A 17641-nucleotide genomic window follows, 5' to 3' on the forward strand; every position below is an offset into this window, starting at 1 on the left:
TGTGAGTGCCTCTAACTTTGGGATAGAAAGATTTGTTTTTGTTTCACATTTTGCACACCAAAATGATCTTGCTTGTGGCTTGACATTCCTTTCACAAAATATGCACAAAATGTAATACCAACACGTTGTTGTATCAATGTTACTTATTGTTACAATACACTAGCAATTCACATCTTGCAATGCACTTTGAAATTAATATGTATTATTTTTCTAATGAAAATAATATGACGTATCATTATTTTTTTAAGTAAATGATGAGTATAATTTGAAATGATTAACAAACTTGTTTCGTAGGATCTCATTCAATGCATTTTATCTTTACTATTGTCTTCATATTATTTAAAGATAAATCCTCCTATGAAAATTGTTTTGCATGTATTTTTGGTATTTCTTGTATAGGATTGTGTTTTTTACCATTCCTATCATTGCATTTTTTTAAAGAAAATATTAAGTTAATGGAATTTTGTGAGATAGTATATACTATTTATTAGACTTTTTGTTATTATAAATTTTAGAAATATGCACTTGTCAATTATTTCAGCAACCTCAAGGATCTCAAGATTTATATAAATTTTTGTTGCACTGGTCAATGATAGAGAATTTGTATGCATAAATTGCATAGAACATTATTAATAGACAAAAGCATATTGAATTGAAATTGGGGAAAAATTGAGACATGATTTCATGAGAATGAGATTTTCTAGAAGTATCATCTATACATGGGGGAGGAAGAAGAGAGTTTGTAAGAGAATTAGAGTTTTTGCTTTGATTTACACATGAGAAGGGTCAAACTTAGGTCATAATATGTAAGTGGGCTTGAGTTTTTCATAAGGTTTGGTCTACTTTTAAAAGGTAGTCCATTTTGTAGTGAATAACCTTTGATCTAATTGTCAAGAACAGCTCATATTTTATATAATACTAAAAAGAAGTTACTATGATCTATTAGGTAACAGTAAAAAAAACTTAATAAAAAGAGGTGAAAAATGCTAAATTTATATAATAGTAAAAAAAAGTTACTATGATCTATTGGGTAACAGTAAAAGAACTTAATGAAAAGAGATAAAAAAATGTTAAATGCAACATTAGAGTGTCACGTGGCAGGACCTCATGCACTCTCACATGAGGTCTATGCTTTTATATATATACTAGTAAGTTGCCCATGCGATACACGGATAATGTTATAATGTTTTATGTAAATTTTTTTTTTAAAAGAATTTTATACATATATTATAGCATATTTGTTATAAAACTTTGTTAGTAATTGAAAAAAAAAAAAAAAAAAAAAAATCAACAACAACAACAACAGCTTTGGAGTAGTATTGTATATTAAAAGTTGATAAAAGCATATTAATTTATTCCATATTAATGATCTTTATTAAGTGATGTAATCAAGAGCTTCATTACGATTTTTGTTTCTTCAATGCTTTGTTATTGTGGTATGGCGACGCTTGTAAAGCTTATTAAGGGATATATTATCATCATATATTTCTTCATCTTCAACATTTGAAGTTTGATCCATCCCTATTTGTTCAATTTTTGAGCTTTCATTACTTTTTCATTTTGTTGCATTATTTGTAATAATCACTAGCGTTTGAAGTTTGATCCATCCCTATTTGTTCAATTTTTGAGCTTTCATCACTTTTTCCTTTTGTTACATTATTTGTATTAATCACTAATGAATTGGCATTGGATTAGAAGACTCTTGACTGGATCTTACAAAGTTTGGACTTGCAGATTTGTTGTCATTAAGATTTTTCATAGGTATTTGCATTCATATTAAATTTCAGTGATATGACAGTTTTTTGTAAATATATATATACATATATATATATATATATATATATTGTTAATTTAGGAATAGGGTAGCAAAAGAGTTAATATAGCATATTGGATTGTGTGTATATGTTTTTTTTCTTCCATACCTTTTTGTCATTTGAAGGTGCATCAAAAATCTTAGCAACTGTGTAATTTTCAAAACCATCATTTAGTTTGCAATTTTATACATAGTAATTATAATGAGATGAATATATTATCAATATTTGGAGAGTATGTAGTTGTTGTGACTGCCTCTAACCTTGGGATAGAGAAATTTGTTTTTGTTTCACATTTTGAACACTAAAATGATCCTGATTATGTAAATAATATGATGTGTTATTATTATGTAAATAATTTTATGATGTATTATGATTAGTGTGGTGGGACTTTTTGGTTAAATTAGGCTGGATTGCCTCCTGCGGTACTAGGCCCAAATATTCTGAGTAAGAGAGTTGAGACCGGTCCAACTGCAACTCAATTTGATCCGGCTTGTGCGCAAACTATGCCTCGTTTGCCAGAAGCACGCTTACGACGGCCAGAACTGTTTCAGATGAGTCGTGGCAGGCAAATATGAAAATAATAAGATAAAAGAAAGTACTTTGACTTCTTTATTAAAGTAAATAGATAATCCCTACTTAAGAAAAGATAATCACAATTTAACAACAGCTATTTTTATAAGGAAAAAGTGGGTAGTATATGGGTTAATTAAAAGATGAAAGAAATCAGATTAAATCTGATCCGCAAGACTAAAACCAGAGAAGGAAGTACGCCTCTTCTCAAAGTGAATAATCTCCCAAGGAGATCCTACCGTGGAAATTAATGACTTTGAAGGAAGCGGATCTAAATGGTTGGTGCACAAGAGAACTCTTTGTTTCTGGCAGGGAGCAGGACTTTGAGAGGGAGAGAGGGAATCGACCTATTGGTGCATGTCTGTTGCTCTAACTCTCTATCTTTTTCTTTTCTTCTCTTCTACTATTCCCCTTTCTTTTCTTTCTACTTCTTTTTCTTAATGCTTGTTTTCTATTTCCTGGTTTTCAAATTCCTAATACCATGGTGCTTGTGTTGTCCCTCTTCCTGTACACAGCAAGGTGCTCTTTATAGTGCCTGCCGTGATTGGATTTTACTATTTTAGCCCTTAACCACATTTATCTAGTCTGGGTGTACTTACCGACCACCACTGGTTCGTCTGTGTGCTACTCCTTATCGCCAGACAAAAGAAAACTATTTTGTTTGTTTGTCTGTCGTGGCACCCTTTCCTGATATGGCGTGGGTGCCTTCTCTCTCCTTATCCCTCATGGCATGCACCTAGTGGTTCCAACTCAGCTTTGCTTCTTTTGGGTGGTATGTCATCCCAACAAGATACTTCCCCCAAAAGAACTTGAGTAAGAACCTCAAAATAGGTTTTTCCCCTCTCCCCACCGCCAAACCATACCCTCTTACCTCTAACCCATGACCTCACCGTGTCCTGTATTGGCTGGTACAAGCTGGTGAGGTCTGGGCCTTGCGCGTGCCTCTCTTCCATGAATGTCCAAAATCTGCTTGTTGCTCATGCGTTTGCCGTGGTTAGCCTGCACAGTCTACCATCCGTTGTTTACTATTTTCTGATTTCGCTTTCTTTTATGGCTTGTCCCACCTAGGGGCTGGGCCTTGCTTGATGGTGGGCCTTGCCTTTCTTTAGCCTACCTTTTTTTTGCTACCATCTCCTGTCGTGCCATTCCATCATTCCGACTGCGAATTTGTTTACCTCAATCCTACTGGGCCCTTTTGGGCTTGCCGTTTATTCTTCTCCCAATGGCCCAATATGGCCCTTGGTTCCTTCATTACATCACTGGCGGGCTCTTGTGTCCCATTTGTTTTCTCTAGGGAGTCCTTGGCCCATTTGCTTTCCTTGGACTTCCTCGGCCCTTTTCTTAACTTTACATTCCCATGGGCTTTTTCTGAGTTCTTTGGGCTTCCCTGGCCCAATTACATTATTCCTCATCCTTGAGGTTCATGGGCTTGCCATCAATCCCTTACTTTCTTTGCTTTCATCCTTTGGGCCTACTTTGGCCCATTCTCACTTTTCCATACCATATATTGCCCATGATTTGCTTATTTCTCTCTTTTCGGGCTCCTTTAAACCCATTTACCCCCTCAAGGCCCATTTGTTTATCTCATGGGCCTATGATATATTATTCCTGCCGCTTGGGCTTAATGGGTTTTCTATCCATTTACCAATTCTTTTCTGTCCGTGTTGCTAGGCTTCTCGTTTCCACTTGGGCTTCCAAAATGGCCATCAACATTTAGCCCCCTGAACATATGAAGCGTTCCTATAGTTCATATGTGGATAAAAGACTTCCCTGCCCTTTCTGTCTTTCCATCTTCCTTTTCTTCGCAGGCTTTTTGAACAGTGGTCCCTACCTTACACATACATATATATTCATATATATATATATATATATATATAGATATCTACCGTGAACAATGTTGTCTCTTTAAATTCCCCAATTTAGCAGTTATTTTGAAACACAGCCATCGTTTCATTAATTTCATCCACTTTTTGATGGCTGACCCGTCACCTCCTTTCATGTTGGTATTAATGACCTGGGTATTTAAGAAGGAGTCCCTTTGTAATCCAAACACAAACCCCTTCTTCCTTTCCAAAACTCTCTTTTTGTTTTCCCTTTCTTCTCTGCTTCCTCTTCCTTAAATACCTCCATCTGTTTTCTTCGATTAAATCCTTGTACAATGACTCCGGTGAAAAGCCAAAGCTCCTTCCACCGTAAAGGAAAAGAGGTTATATCCGATCCTCCTGCCACACAAGATGTAGGCGAGGAGGCTGTGTACTCCGAGTTGGACCATTCCGATGAAGAAGAAGTGTAGCGTGCCCCAGATAGTGAGTACGCTCCACTTATTGATCCCTGGTACGACGTCCATCCCCATTTCCCAAAGATTCCCGGTGATTATGCACTGTCGCCGGTGGGCCGTGTGTGGCTCGCTCTTTACCGACGAAATACGGACGTTTCTTAGGCCCCGTTGGCCTCCTTGATCCCCGATCTTGTCATTCGTCAAGGCACTTCGCTCCCCAAGCCTATCCATTTCGAGTTTAGATCGGGTACCGCCCTGGGTTGAAGGGAGTGGATGAATAGTGAGTTATCCGACATCGGCTTCATGGGTTGTTATAGTGAGCCGGTGTTTTGAAGGCCATCGTTTCATCCCGTTGCTTATCCAACTTTTGGGATCTCTTCAACCTCCGTCACTTGGTCCACCGGTGGTGTACCACTACCCATACCTTCTTCTTCTCCTGTGGTGAGGATAGTTCTTCTTCTAAATTCTCTATGGCTGCCCGTCGTGCGGCATTTGCTGTGTTTTGGATTTGCAAGTTTGTTTTTGGGTCTCACCCCTATTACGTCGTGAAACCTTTATATTTTCGTTTGGCTATTAAGATTTTTGCTAGTGTTAGTCTACCGTTGGCTCTTATGTTCTTGGGGCATTTGTATGTTTAACTAGACATCCTGTGGAGCGATGAGAGCCAGGCAGGCTCCTGCCATATAGTCACCTTCTCTGTTCATAGTACTATTTTGTAACACCTACTGTACAAGCGTTGTGCTAAGCATTTGTCAAAGTGTAGGCCCTTTCGCTTCACGGAAGAAAAGTATCAGTCGTGTCCGCAGGCCATTATTGATTTTTGTGGCAGATTTGAGTCAGACTTTCCATTGGCCTTTCGTTAGGTTGGCTTGAAGCCAATTGAACATTCTGCTGTTGAATCCTTTGATCAAGGCGTCGGATTTTCTTGGAGAGCTTACAGAAAATTGGGTACCGATTATACATGTGTAGATTCTGCTATGGGTTTGTTCGTTGACACCGCCGAGACTACCACTCCCTTGACCGGTTTTGATGAGACCGAGATTACTTACTTGGCGGCCACCAATGCTAGTTGGCTGCCTTATTTGGCTAATGAAGGAATTAAGTTTGTTCATTATCCTGCCAATCGGGTGAGAAGGCGATTCGGATTAGACCAGTACATCCCTGATGGCCTTTCTTTTCTTATGGAGTCCCCTACTTCTGTCCGACCCTTTCTGTGGCCCATTGCCTTTGAATTTTGAAGTCAGCGTTTTACTGCAGTTACCGTTCCAGGCTTACTAAGGGAGGGCTTTTGTACCCCTGCCATGCATGGATAATGGCAGGCCGTGATGACTTCGTTTGAAAAAGAGTTGATGGTAGTTGTGGTTTCTCCCTCGTTCCTCCTGATGGGCTTAGCATAATTATCTCGACTAATTCTCGATTGCTTTTGCTTTCCAAGTCTGTGTTAGCCTATGCCAGGAAGTAGAATCGGTATCTTTAAGTGGGATAAGGACAAAAGAGAGTGGCATTGGCACGCCAATGATTATCCTCCGGGTTGGGAGAAAAAGGTTAAAGTGATGAATATTTCTATGCCGAGTAAGAAGGGTCCTGCCAAGCTTAAGTCTACAAGCAAATCCAAACTTGCTACTCCAAGGCCATCTACAGATGCTCCCCCTTCCAGCAGGACACGAGGAAGTAAGAGAAAGACAACCCCTCACCCTGCGTTTGCTGCTGAGCGGAGAGTAAGTTACCCCTAATCCTGCTTCGTCTTTTATGCTTTTGACTTTCTTGTAGCTAATCCTGACATGTTTGCTGGCTTCTCTCCTTAACCTTATCTTTTGCCCCCCCCTCCCCTTCCTTTTTTTTTGCAGTCTAAGCATAAGGAGGATACATCAGTCACCTGTCCCATTTTGCTTGATGAGCTTGAGTTTGAGGTACATCTCCTTTCTTTTGTTCTTCCCTCTTCTTTTTTTTTCTTTACACGTGTTTCATCTGCCGCATGCTTTTGTTTGTCTCATCCGCCTAAAAGTTCCTTTGATCTTCATATCTTTTTTTTTTTTTTGTCTTCTAAGATGAGCCCGAGCCTCTTTCTATATACCACCCCACAGCCGAGGAACTTTCTGCCTCCATGGGTGTACCCATAAGAGGCTTTTTTTATGGGGATGACGTAGCATTTGCATCACCTGCCCCTTCTGCTACTGCACACGGAGTTCCTGTTAAGGCTCCTACCATTCCCACTAAGCCGGTACCCATAGACGAGGGTACTCATACTGGGAAGGTTAGTGAGGCCATTCCCATTCCTATCGAGACACTTACTCCCCAAGAGATGGCCACTCCTCCTACTGCTATTTAGACTGAGGTTGCTTCTCCTGTCACACCCCTTGTCATCTCCACCAGTGACCCTTTCGCAGTTCTATCTCAGGCTATGAAGGATGGTTCTTCACTGGTAGTTATCCTTTCTTCCATTCCTAGCTCTGCCACACGTGGACCTGATGTGGACTTGTCCTCTGAGGGGTCTAATGACGTTCTTAAGGACCCGAACGATGAACCTGTCTTGAAGAAGAGGATTTCTGACTCTGACGTCGAGAAGAGTGCTCCCCCTGAGACTGAATTCATGGGTATGTGCCTTTTTCCCTTCCCCTTTTTTTTGTTATCTCTTCCTTACACGTATGTATTTGCGTCTCCCCTTTGCTGCAATCTCCCTTTATTTGTATGTCTATTTTCGTGCTTTGTAGACTTTTGAGGGACCAAGGGTCACAGTAGTATGCCTTCAGCCGCTGCTCCTGCCACACCCAGAACACCCGTTTCTTCCATTCCCACAGCGTCCGTTTCTACCGTACCTTCTGTACTTGTTTCTGCCGTTCCTACAGCCCCCATGCTCCTTGTTAGGTCCGCTGCCTACTATCCTTTCTCAGTTTGAGGTGGGTAGCAGTTCTACCACGATTCCAGAGCCTGTGGGTGAGGCCGCAGCCTTTTTTACGCATTTTGATCAGCCTGAGATTAACGACCTCGATCCTGCAGACTTCTGGGGTTCCGGCCTTCCTTATGTGGACTTCCATGGCTTCAGGGTTCCCCAAGATTGTGTTTCTCACCTAGAGGCAGTTTTCAGTAACCGGGGAGACTTCATGCAGGGATTCCGCTTCGGTCATTCTACCAGGGAGTATTTCTTGAAGTCGCTGGGAAGCGTAAAGAATGATATTGAGCATAACTTTGTTGATATTGTCTCTTCCGAGAGGATCCTGCAGTGGAAAGCTGCAGTTCAGGAGCTGATCAGTGTGGGTTTTGCTGTGGAGTTCATCCTAGACCATTTCTGTGAGATTGCCTAAGCCTTTTTTTATGAAAAAAGTTCAACCTGCTGTAGATGCTATTGACACACGGATTAAGACTTTGAAGAAGGAAGTGGCAGACTTGGAGGGCCGTCGCGAGCGTCTTCTTACTAGCATTGGTCGGTTCAGCCGCTTTGGAGACCAGCCCCTTATCTCTGGGCTTCGTTGATGTAGTTCCCTTTCTTTTCTTTTCTTTTTTTATTTTTTTTATTTTTTTTCTTTTCCTTCTCTTACTACCCCACCTAGTACACTTTATCTATATTCTTCTTTTTACAACACTTATTTGGCTAGTTTGACATAGTTGCCACAGTTTGGGTTTGTAACTTTTAAGATGCTACACTTGGTTGCTATTTCTGCTATTACTTATGACATGGACTGCTTTTTATAATACTTCATGTCTTTTCATTGTGTACTCATAAAAGCATGTTACAAATTTGTCTCGTGACATGGTCACTTGAAGGAAAACAAAAAGAACAAAAGGTAAACATCAAACTCATTGAATGAAAGGGACAACTCCATAACCCCAACTTAGGCATAATAACGCTTCAGCCATTTCCCATTGATAGGATCCATTAGATTCTTGCCATCCATCTGGGCTAGACGATAATACCCGCTTGGGTGTGCTTCTCTTATCACGAGAGGTCCTTCCCATTTTGGTGTAAATTTAGATGGTCTTGCCTTACCTCGCCTGACATAGTCTACCACTTTTAACACAAGTTGTCCTTCCGCGAACACCCTTCTTTAGTCATCTTGCCATAGGCTTCTGTCATCCTTTGTTTGTATCTGTGGCTACACTCTTGGGCTTCCTCCCTTCTTTCATCAAGTCCTTCTAAATCTTCACACCTTTCTGCTGTAAAGGCTTATTCATCTTTTTGCTTCCCCTATATCTGCATAACTCTCAAAGATGGAGTCATCACTTCTACTAGGCTCACTACCTCTATCCCGTATACCAAGAAAAATGGTGAAAATCCTATGGCAGACTTTGGTGATTTCTGTAAGCCCAAAGGGCGTCTGGCAGGTACGTTGCCCATCCTCCTGGGTACTCTTGGCTCATTTTACTGATGATCTTTATGAGAACCTTATTTGTTGCCTCTGCTTGCCCACTTCCTTGAGGGTAATAGGGCAATGAACGATGGTGCTTGACTTGGTAGAACTCTAGCATTTTCTTTACATCACTATTGACAAAGGGTGTGTCATTGTCGCTGATAATCCTGTGGGGTACTCCAAACCTCACAATTATGTTTTCCTTAATGAAGTTTTCCACTACACCTCCTGTGGCTTTTCGGAGTGGCACTGCATCTGCCTACTTAGTGAAGTATTCCATAGCCACTAGTATCCATATGTATCCACGCGATGGTGGGTTAACTGGTCCTACCAAATCAAGCCCCCAAGTGTGGAAGGGTCATAGGGTGACCATGCTATGTAAGTTCTGCGGGTGAGTATAAATCAAGTTGGCTTGTACTTGGCAACTGTGGCATTTTTTCACAAATTCTGTTGTATCCTTCTTCATGGTAGGCCAGTAGTAGTCCATTTGCAGTAGGCATTTGTAAAGCTTTTTCTTCCCCTAGTGCTCCCCACACTCTCCCGAATGCACTTCTTTTATCATTTCTCTTGCTTCTTTAAGGCCCAAACACCTTAAGGGGTCCCCATCGTACCCTTTTTTGAAAAGGACTGTATTATGTAAAAAGTAACGCGTTGCCAACCTCTTAAGCTTGTATCTTTCACTGTGCTTTTGTGGCAGAATGTCTTCTGCCAAGTACTGTACAAATGGGTTTCTCCAGTCTTCGCTGATGAACATAGTGTAACTTTCCTCTCTGTGTGCTACGAGCTAGCAGGTCCAGTACTGGGTTTAGACTCGGTCTGTGTCTTTACCCATGCTTGGCCAATAGAAGCCTGTCCTTTGAAGTCTACGGTAAAGGCTGACCTCCCTGCAGGATCCGCAAGTCTTGTCATGTACTTCTTTCAACTTTCTCTAGGCCTCCTCTTGCCCCACACATCTGGACAAGACCCCACTGGGCATTCTGCGATAAAGTTCTCCTCTTACCAGGGCGTAGTTTTTTAGTACCTTTAGTTCTGTGGCACCTTCTCCTTTCATCAAGGCTTCCCTTATGGGGATCCGCCAATCCCCTTCGCACCATTCCTCTAGAAACCTTTCCTTCAATACCTCAATAATGGATTCTTCCCTCTTGCTGACCTTTACCCTGGTGTTATCCCCTTCGAACATTATTTGTAAGCCTAGTGTGGCCAACACATCCGCAAACTGGTTTTTGTTCCTTGGAGCATGTTCTATTTCGAAGGTTGAAAATTTCTCCTCCATCTTCTAGACTATTGCTCTATATGGGGCTAGGCTGGGTTCCTTTAGGGAGAAGATCCCTTTGGCCTAACAGACCACCAGGTTTGAATCACCCACTACCCTTAAATGCTTGATTCCTATTTCAAGAGCCGTGGCCAACTCGATTAGATAGGCTTCGAATTCTGCCATGTTGTTTGAATAGGGGAATTCCAGTTTAAACGATAGCGCCACTGCCTTATCTTCTTCATGGTACAAAACTACTCCCACTCCTCCTGATTAGTGGTAGAAGACCCTTCAAATTTCATTACCCATTATTCTTTGATCTCTTCTGCCATGACTACTTCCCTTGGAACTTCATCATCCAGCAGGAATTCTTCCTCTCCTAGAAACTGTGCCAATAGATTTGCTATAGCCTGGCTTTTCACCGCCCTGGTGTCCCCATTCTCAAGTTATACTGTGACAATTGTAACAACCACTGGGATATTCTACCTGAGAGGATTGGTTGCTGCAACAAAGTCTTGATGGCATAGGACTTGGTCATTAGCCATACTTTGTAGGCCAAGAAATAATGGCGTAACCTCTGCGAAGCATAGACAATAGCCAAACACGCCCTTTCTGCCCTTGGGTAACGAGTTTCTGCATCTTTTAAGGCACGACTGATGTAGTATACTGGTTGCTCAATGCCACCTCCATCCTCTTGGGCGATTAATGCACCAATGGCATAAGAGTTGGCGGCCAGGTAGAGTAGCAATGGCTTTCTGTGGACTGGGGCCTGTACCGTGGGGAGGTTCATCATGATCTGTTGTAGCCTCCTAAAGGCCGTCTGCTGCGCTTCTCCCCATTCAAAGCTTTGCCAGTTCCTGAGCAATTTGGTGAAAGCAGAGGTGATTGATGCCAACCCAGGGATGAATCTCCGGATATACAAGACCTTCCTTAAGAAGCTCTTTAACTCCTTTACCGTGACCGGAGGTCTCATAGTGGCTATGGCCGTGGCATTGGCCGGGTCTACATCTATTCCCTTGCTGTGAACCAGGAAGCCCAGGAATTTCCCAGAGGACACTCTAAATGTGCACTTGAAAGGGTTCATTCTTAGTTTGAATGCTCTACACCTTTCGAATACCCTTTTCAACATGTGGAAGTGCTCTTCTCTTCTCCTTGATTTAACCACTATGTCATCCACATAGTCCTCTAGTTCCTGATGTATCATGTCGTGAAATATGACCGTCATCACTCGTTGATAAATTGCACCTATGTTTTTTTAACCCGAAGGGCATCACAGTGTAGTAGAAGTTGCCCATGGGTGTTCTGAAAGCAATTTTCTTCACATCCTTTGGTGCCATTCTGATCTGATTGTATCCACTGAACCCATCCATGAATGAAAACATGACGCTTCTTGCTACAGAATCTATTAGCAAATCCATGTTTGGCAATGGGAACTTGTCCTTCGGACAGACTTAGTTGAGATTTCTGAAATCTACACAACACCTTATCTGTATGTTCTTCTTCTTACTGGTACTATGTTAGATAGCCAGCGCAGGTGTTGAATAGGCTTGATAAATCCTGTGGCCAACAATTTTTGTACTTCTTTGACTATTTGCCCTTCTATTTCAGTGTGGAATATCCTGGCAGGCTAGGCCACTGGTTGGCTTCTAGGTCCACATTCAACGTATGCGCCACTAGCCCGAGGTCTAGCCCTGGCATCTCACTGTAATCCCATGCGAAGACATCTTTGAATTCTTTCAACAGCAGTACCAGCTCTAATTTTTCCTTTCCTGTCAGACTTACACTAATTGAGATAGGTCTTGGTCCTTATGAACCAGACCCCAAGTCAACCTCCTCCAACTCTTCTTCTGCCACAACTTGCACCTCATTTTCTGCCACGATTTTTTCATCTTTCTCTATATTACCTTCTTCCCTTGAACTTTCTTATGCCACGCAATATGCCAAACTCTCGTGCTGCCACTCTTGGGTAAGGCCCGCATGTATTTCACTCGTGGGCCCCGCATGCCTTCATAATTTGTACACAATCGTGCCATCAAGGCCTCGGACCCTGACACATTAGGATGTGTCATCTGATTCTGCGGCGGATGCTTCTTTTCTTTTCCTTTTTCATGTTAGAAACTCCCTTAGATTAGGCTTTAGGTCACCTTGGATGTCCTCCCACTTAGGCACGAATGTACCTCGTGGCTTTGATACTGAGCTTTCCCCAGACGAAGCCCATTAGTCGTAGAACATAGTTTCTACTAAATGAGCCTCCGCTTGTTCGAATGGTGAGGGGTTTGCTGCTATGCATATCATCTTGCCATTCAACCTTCCTTTCACACACTGGTGATAGGTGGACGGGATCAATCGGTGTTTGTGCAACCATGGCCTCCCCAAAAGCACATGATAGGAGACCTCCATTTTCACCATATGGAACCGAGCCAAAGAAGCTATGGGGCTTACTTTCAACCACAACTAGATGTGGCCTGCGGTGTATTCACCCTTTCCGTCAAATTCTGTTACTTCCATTGGGCATCCCTAAATCTTTCTTTCTAAAATTCCTGCTGCTTGTAAAGTGCTCAATGGAATGAGATTTACAGAAGCACCTATATCTACCAAGGCTCTCTTGATGGGGACTTGGGGCCTCCGGTGATCTGGGTATCTTACCTCCATATCCTCATTACTAAAAGTGATCTCAGTCGACTCTTGTAAGAGGGCTCTGTCATCTAGGATTTTTACTGATAAGCATTCTACCCTTGCCCCGGAAGTGATGCTCACCAGAGCCTCTGTGGCTATCTTTCTTTCCTTTGCTGTGAGCCCCAACTGGTCAAACAAATTTTTGAATTTGGAGCTTCGTTGTAAAGTGGTAATTGCTGCGGCAGGCAGGGTTGGATTTTCTTCTTCGTCTTCCCCTGGATCCGCGCAAATTACTACTGTTGCTACACCTTTCCCTTTGTGGTTTGGGAGTGGGTTTCTTTGAACCTTTTGCTGGGATAGTTCTAGAATCCCTTCTTTGATCTCGCGGTGCACCAGTTTGCTAAGCGCCCAACACTCTGCGGTAGGATGTTGCACGTAGTTGTGCAAACGGCAGAAGTGTGGGTCCCTCCGCTCCTCTTCTATGGGTTCTCTAGAAACTTGATTAGGCTTGAAAACTCCGTCTGCTATCCACTTGTCTAGCAGCACATCCAATTCTTTTGGAGTGCATGGTATTAGTGGAGGAGTATCGTATTCCCTCCCATCAGTCTTCCTTCTCCGTTCGCCAATGGATACTACCATAGCTTGTAGAGCGTTTCTTTTGTCCGAACTTGCTTTTACGGACTAGGCAGTCTTTCTAGCCTTTTGCAACAACTGTGCAAACTAGGAGATTTCTAAGTTCTCCAGGACTGCCCTGTACTCCCTGATCATGTTTGTCGTACACATTTCCACCAATGTTCTTTCTTCTCAATGATCATAGCAATCAAGTGCTATATCCTTGAACCTTTTGATATATTCCATCAAATCTTCGCCATTCCTTTGCTTGGTTGCTTGCAGGGTTGCAAGTGTTATTGTTTCTTCTCCGTGGAAGTACTTAGTACAAAATACATCCACCATGTCATCCCAAGTTGGGATTGATCCTGGCTTTAGGCTGATGTACCAGGTGTATGCCCGGTCGCATAGCAATTTGGAAAACTCTTGAAGACATAAGTCTTCGTTTGCGGCGTAAGGGCCAAGAGTATCAATGAACTTGCTCACGTGCTCAACTGCACTTCCCTTCCTGCCATCGTACTGTGCGAAGGCCTGCAGCTTATACCTCTCGGGGTATGGTTTACTGAGTACCCTTAGTGGGTAAGGAGGCCTTCGTGCATAGAATCTCTCCTTAGGTGCTTTGGCTCTCTCTTGTTCCAGGAGAGCCACTACTTCGGCCATAGTGATGAAACGTTGTTACGTATTCTATGGGACACCTCCTGTTGGTGTCTCTTCTTTTTCTGTCGCATATTCCAGGTCATGCTGGCTTCCTTTTTCCTTTGTTTTGTCTGCTTTCAGCTGATGGATCTCTTCCATCATTTATTGCTGTGAGTGCTGCAGGGACTATAAAACTTCAATGAAGATGTTGGCATTGTCAGTAGGGATTCTTGGTTGTGGCTGGGGTTCAGCCCCCATTCCATTGGCATCTTCTGCCTGGGTAGGCTGCTATTGGTGAAGCGTCGTTGGCTTGGACGCACGACAATCATATTTTACGTTATTCTGAACTTTGGAGGCATTTTTTTGCGAGGGCATCTGTCCCTATCTGCTTCTCAACTCCCTAGTAGAGTCGCCAATTTAATGTGGTGGGCCTTTTTGGTTAAATCAGGCTGGGCTACCTCCTGTAGTACTGGGCCCAAATATTCTAAGTAAGAAAGTTGAGACCGGTCTAACTGCAACTCAATTTAGTCCAGCTTGTGCGCAAACTATGCCTCGTTTGCCAGGAGCACGCTTACGGCGGGTAGAACTGTTTCAGATGAGTCGTGGCAGACAGATCTGATAATAATAAGATAAAAGAAAGTACTTTGACTTCTTTATTAAAGTAAATAGATAATCCCTACTTAAGAAAAAATAATCACAGTTTAACAACAATTATTCTTATAAGGAAAAAGTGGGTAGTATATGGGTTAATTAAAAGAGGAAAGAAATCAGATTAAATCTGATCTGCAGGACTAAAACCAGAGAGGGAAGAACGCCTCTTCTCAAAGTGAATAATCTCCCAGGGAGATCCTTCCATGGAAATTAATCACTTTGAGGGAAGTGGACCTGAATGGTTGGTGCACAAGAGAACTCTTTGTTTCCGGTAGAGTGTAGGACTTCGAGAGGGAGAGAGGGAATCAACCTATTGGTGCATGTTTGCCGCTTTAACTCTCTATCTTTTTCTTTCCTTCTCTTCTACTATTCCCCTTTCTTTTCTTTCTACTTCTTTTTCTTAATGCTTGTTTTCTATTTCTTGGTTTTCAAATTCCTAATACCGTGGTGCTTGTGTCATCCCTCTTCCTGTACACGGCAAGGGCTTCTTTATAGTGCCTGTCATGACCAGATTTTACTATTTTAGCCCTTAACCACTTTTGTTTGGTCCGGGTGTACTTGTCGACTACCACTGGTTTGTCTATGTGCCACTCCTCATTGTTAGACAAAAGAAAACTATTTTGTTTGTTTGTCTGCCGTGGCACTGTTTCCTGCTATGGCGTGGGTGCCTCTTCTTTCTCCCATCCCTAGTGGTTCCAACTCAGTTTTGCCTCTTTTGGGTGGTATGTCATTCCAGCAGGACATTTCCCTCAAAAGAGCCCAAGCCGGAACCTCAAAATAGGTTTTTCCCCTCTCCCCACTGCCAAGTCATGCCCTTTTACCTCTGACCCATGACCTCACCGTGTCCTGTATTGGCTGGGTATAGGCTGGTGAGGTCTGGGCCTTGTGCGTGCCTCTCTTCCATATATGTCCAAAATTTGCCCGCTGCTCATGCGTTTGCCGTGGTTGGCCTGCATAGTCTGCCATTCGTTTTTTACTATTTTTTGGTTTCCCTTTCTTTTATGGCTTGCCCCACTTAGGGGCTGGGCCTTGCTTGACGGTGGGCCTTGTCTTTCTTCAACCCACCTTTTTTCTACTACCATCTCATGCCGTGTCATTCCATCATTCCTGCTGCGAATTTGTTTGCCTCAATCTTGCTAGGCCCTTTTGGGCTTGTCGTTTATTCTTCTCCCAATGGCCCAATATGGCCCTTGGTTCTTTCATTACATCACTGGCGGGTTCCTGTGTCCCATTTGTTTTCTCTAAGGCGTCCTTGGCCCATTTGATTTCCTTGGGCTTCCTCGGCCCTTTTCTTAACTTTGCATTCCCATGAGCTTTTGCTGAGTTCTTTGGGTTTCCTCGGCCCAATTACATTATTCCTCATCCTTGGGGTTCATGGACTTGCTATTAACCCCTTACTTTCTTTGCTTTCATCCTTTGGGCCTGCCGTGGCCCATTCTCACTTTTCCGTACCATATACTGCCCATGGTTTGCTTATTTCTCTCTTTCTAGACTCCTTTAAGCCCATTTACCCCCTCAAGGCCCATTTGTTTATCACATGGGCCTGTGATCCATTATTCCTGCCACTTTGGCTTAATGGGTTTTCTATCCATTTACCAATTCTTTTTTGTCCGCGTTGCTGGGCTTCTCCTTTCCACTTGGGTTTCCAAAATGGCCATCAACAATTAGCAAACATGTTTCATCGGATCCCATTCAATGCATTTTATCTCTATTATTGTCTTCATATTCTTTAAAGATGAATTCTCCTATGAAAATTGTATTGCATATATTTTTGGTATTTCTTGTATGGGATCATGTTTTTGACCATTTCTATCATTGAATTTTTTTTTTTTTTAAAGAAAATATTATGTAAATGACAATTTGTGAGATAGTATATGCAATTTGTAAATGGAAATTTGTGACTTGTGAGATAGAAATATGCACTTGTGAATTATTTCAGCAACCTCAAAAATCTCAAAATTTATATATATTTTTGTTGCACTAGTCGATGACAAAGAGAATTTGCTTGCATAAATGATTTCATGAGAATGAAATTTTCTAGAAGTATCATCTATATGTGGGGGAGGCGGAAGAGTTTTAATAAGGGGGTAAGAGTTTTGGCTTTGATTTACACGTGGGAAGGATTGGGTCATAAAGTGTAAGGTAATAACTAAGCTTATGCTTTTCATAAGGTTTGATCTATTTTTAAAAGTAGTTCATTTTGTGGAGAATAATGTTTGGTCTAATTGTCAAGAGCAACGCATATTTTATATAATTGTAAAAATAAATTACTATGATCTATTGGGTAACAATGAAAACAACTTAATAAAAAGAGATAAAAAAAATAAATACAAAATTAGAGCGTCATATGGCAAGACCTCATGCACTATTGTATAAGGTCCCTGCTTATATATATATATATATATATATATATATTGATTGATTGATTGATTGATTGATTGATTCGTAGTAGGCCAAGACAAAAAAGGTTGTAGCTAACTTGCTACATGACCACAAACATGGAGGCATATCTGATTAATCTAATTAAAATTTGAAATAGGTGGTGAAGGCATATCTTTCCTCTGCATAGAGTAGTAAACTTCAGCTAAAAGAAACTAAGAGCTGGGTTAATATATACAAATCCAAAAAGGCATTCCCAGATGCATAATGAATCCCAACAAAACTGCTACTAGCAATCCCCACAGCAATACTGCTAATTCATAGCTATATTCACACGTGATGCTGGCTCCTTCCCATAGTTTTCATTATAGAATTGATCATTTTTATTGTTGTGATGTATATACGCATGCTTCAAGAAATAATAGATTGCTTATGATGCAAAAGACATCCAAGCCAATTTTGTTTTGTCATTTAAAAAAGAAAAATTATA

The sequence above is a fragment of the Quercus lobata genome, chromosome 4 (assembly GCF_001633185.2).
Source record: "Quercus lobata isolate SW786 chromosome 4, ValleyOak3.0 Primary Assembly, whole genome shotgun sequence".
Taxonomy (NCBI): Eukaryota; Viridiplantae; Streptophyta; class Magnoliopsida; order Fagales; family Fagaceae; genus Quercus; species Quercus lobata.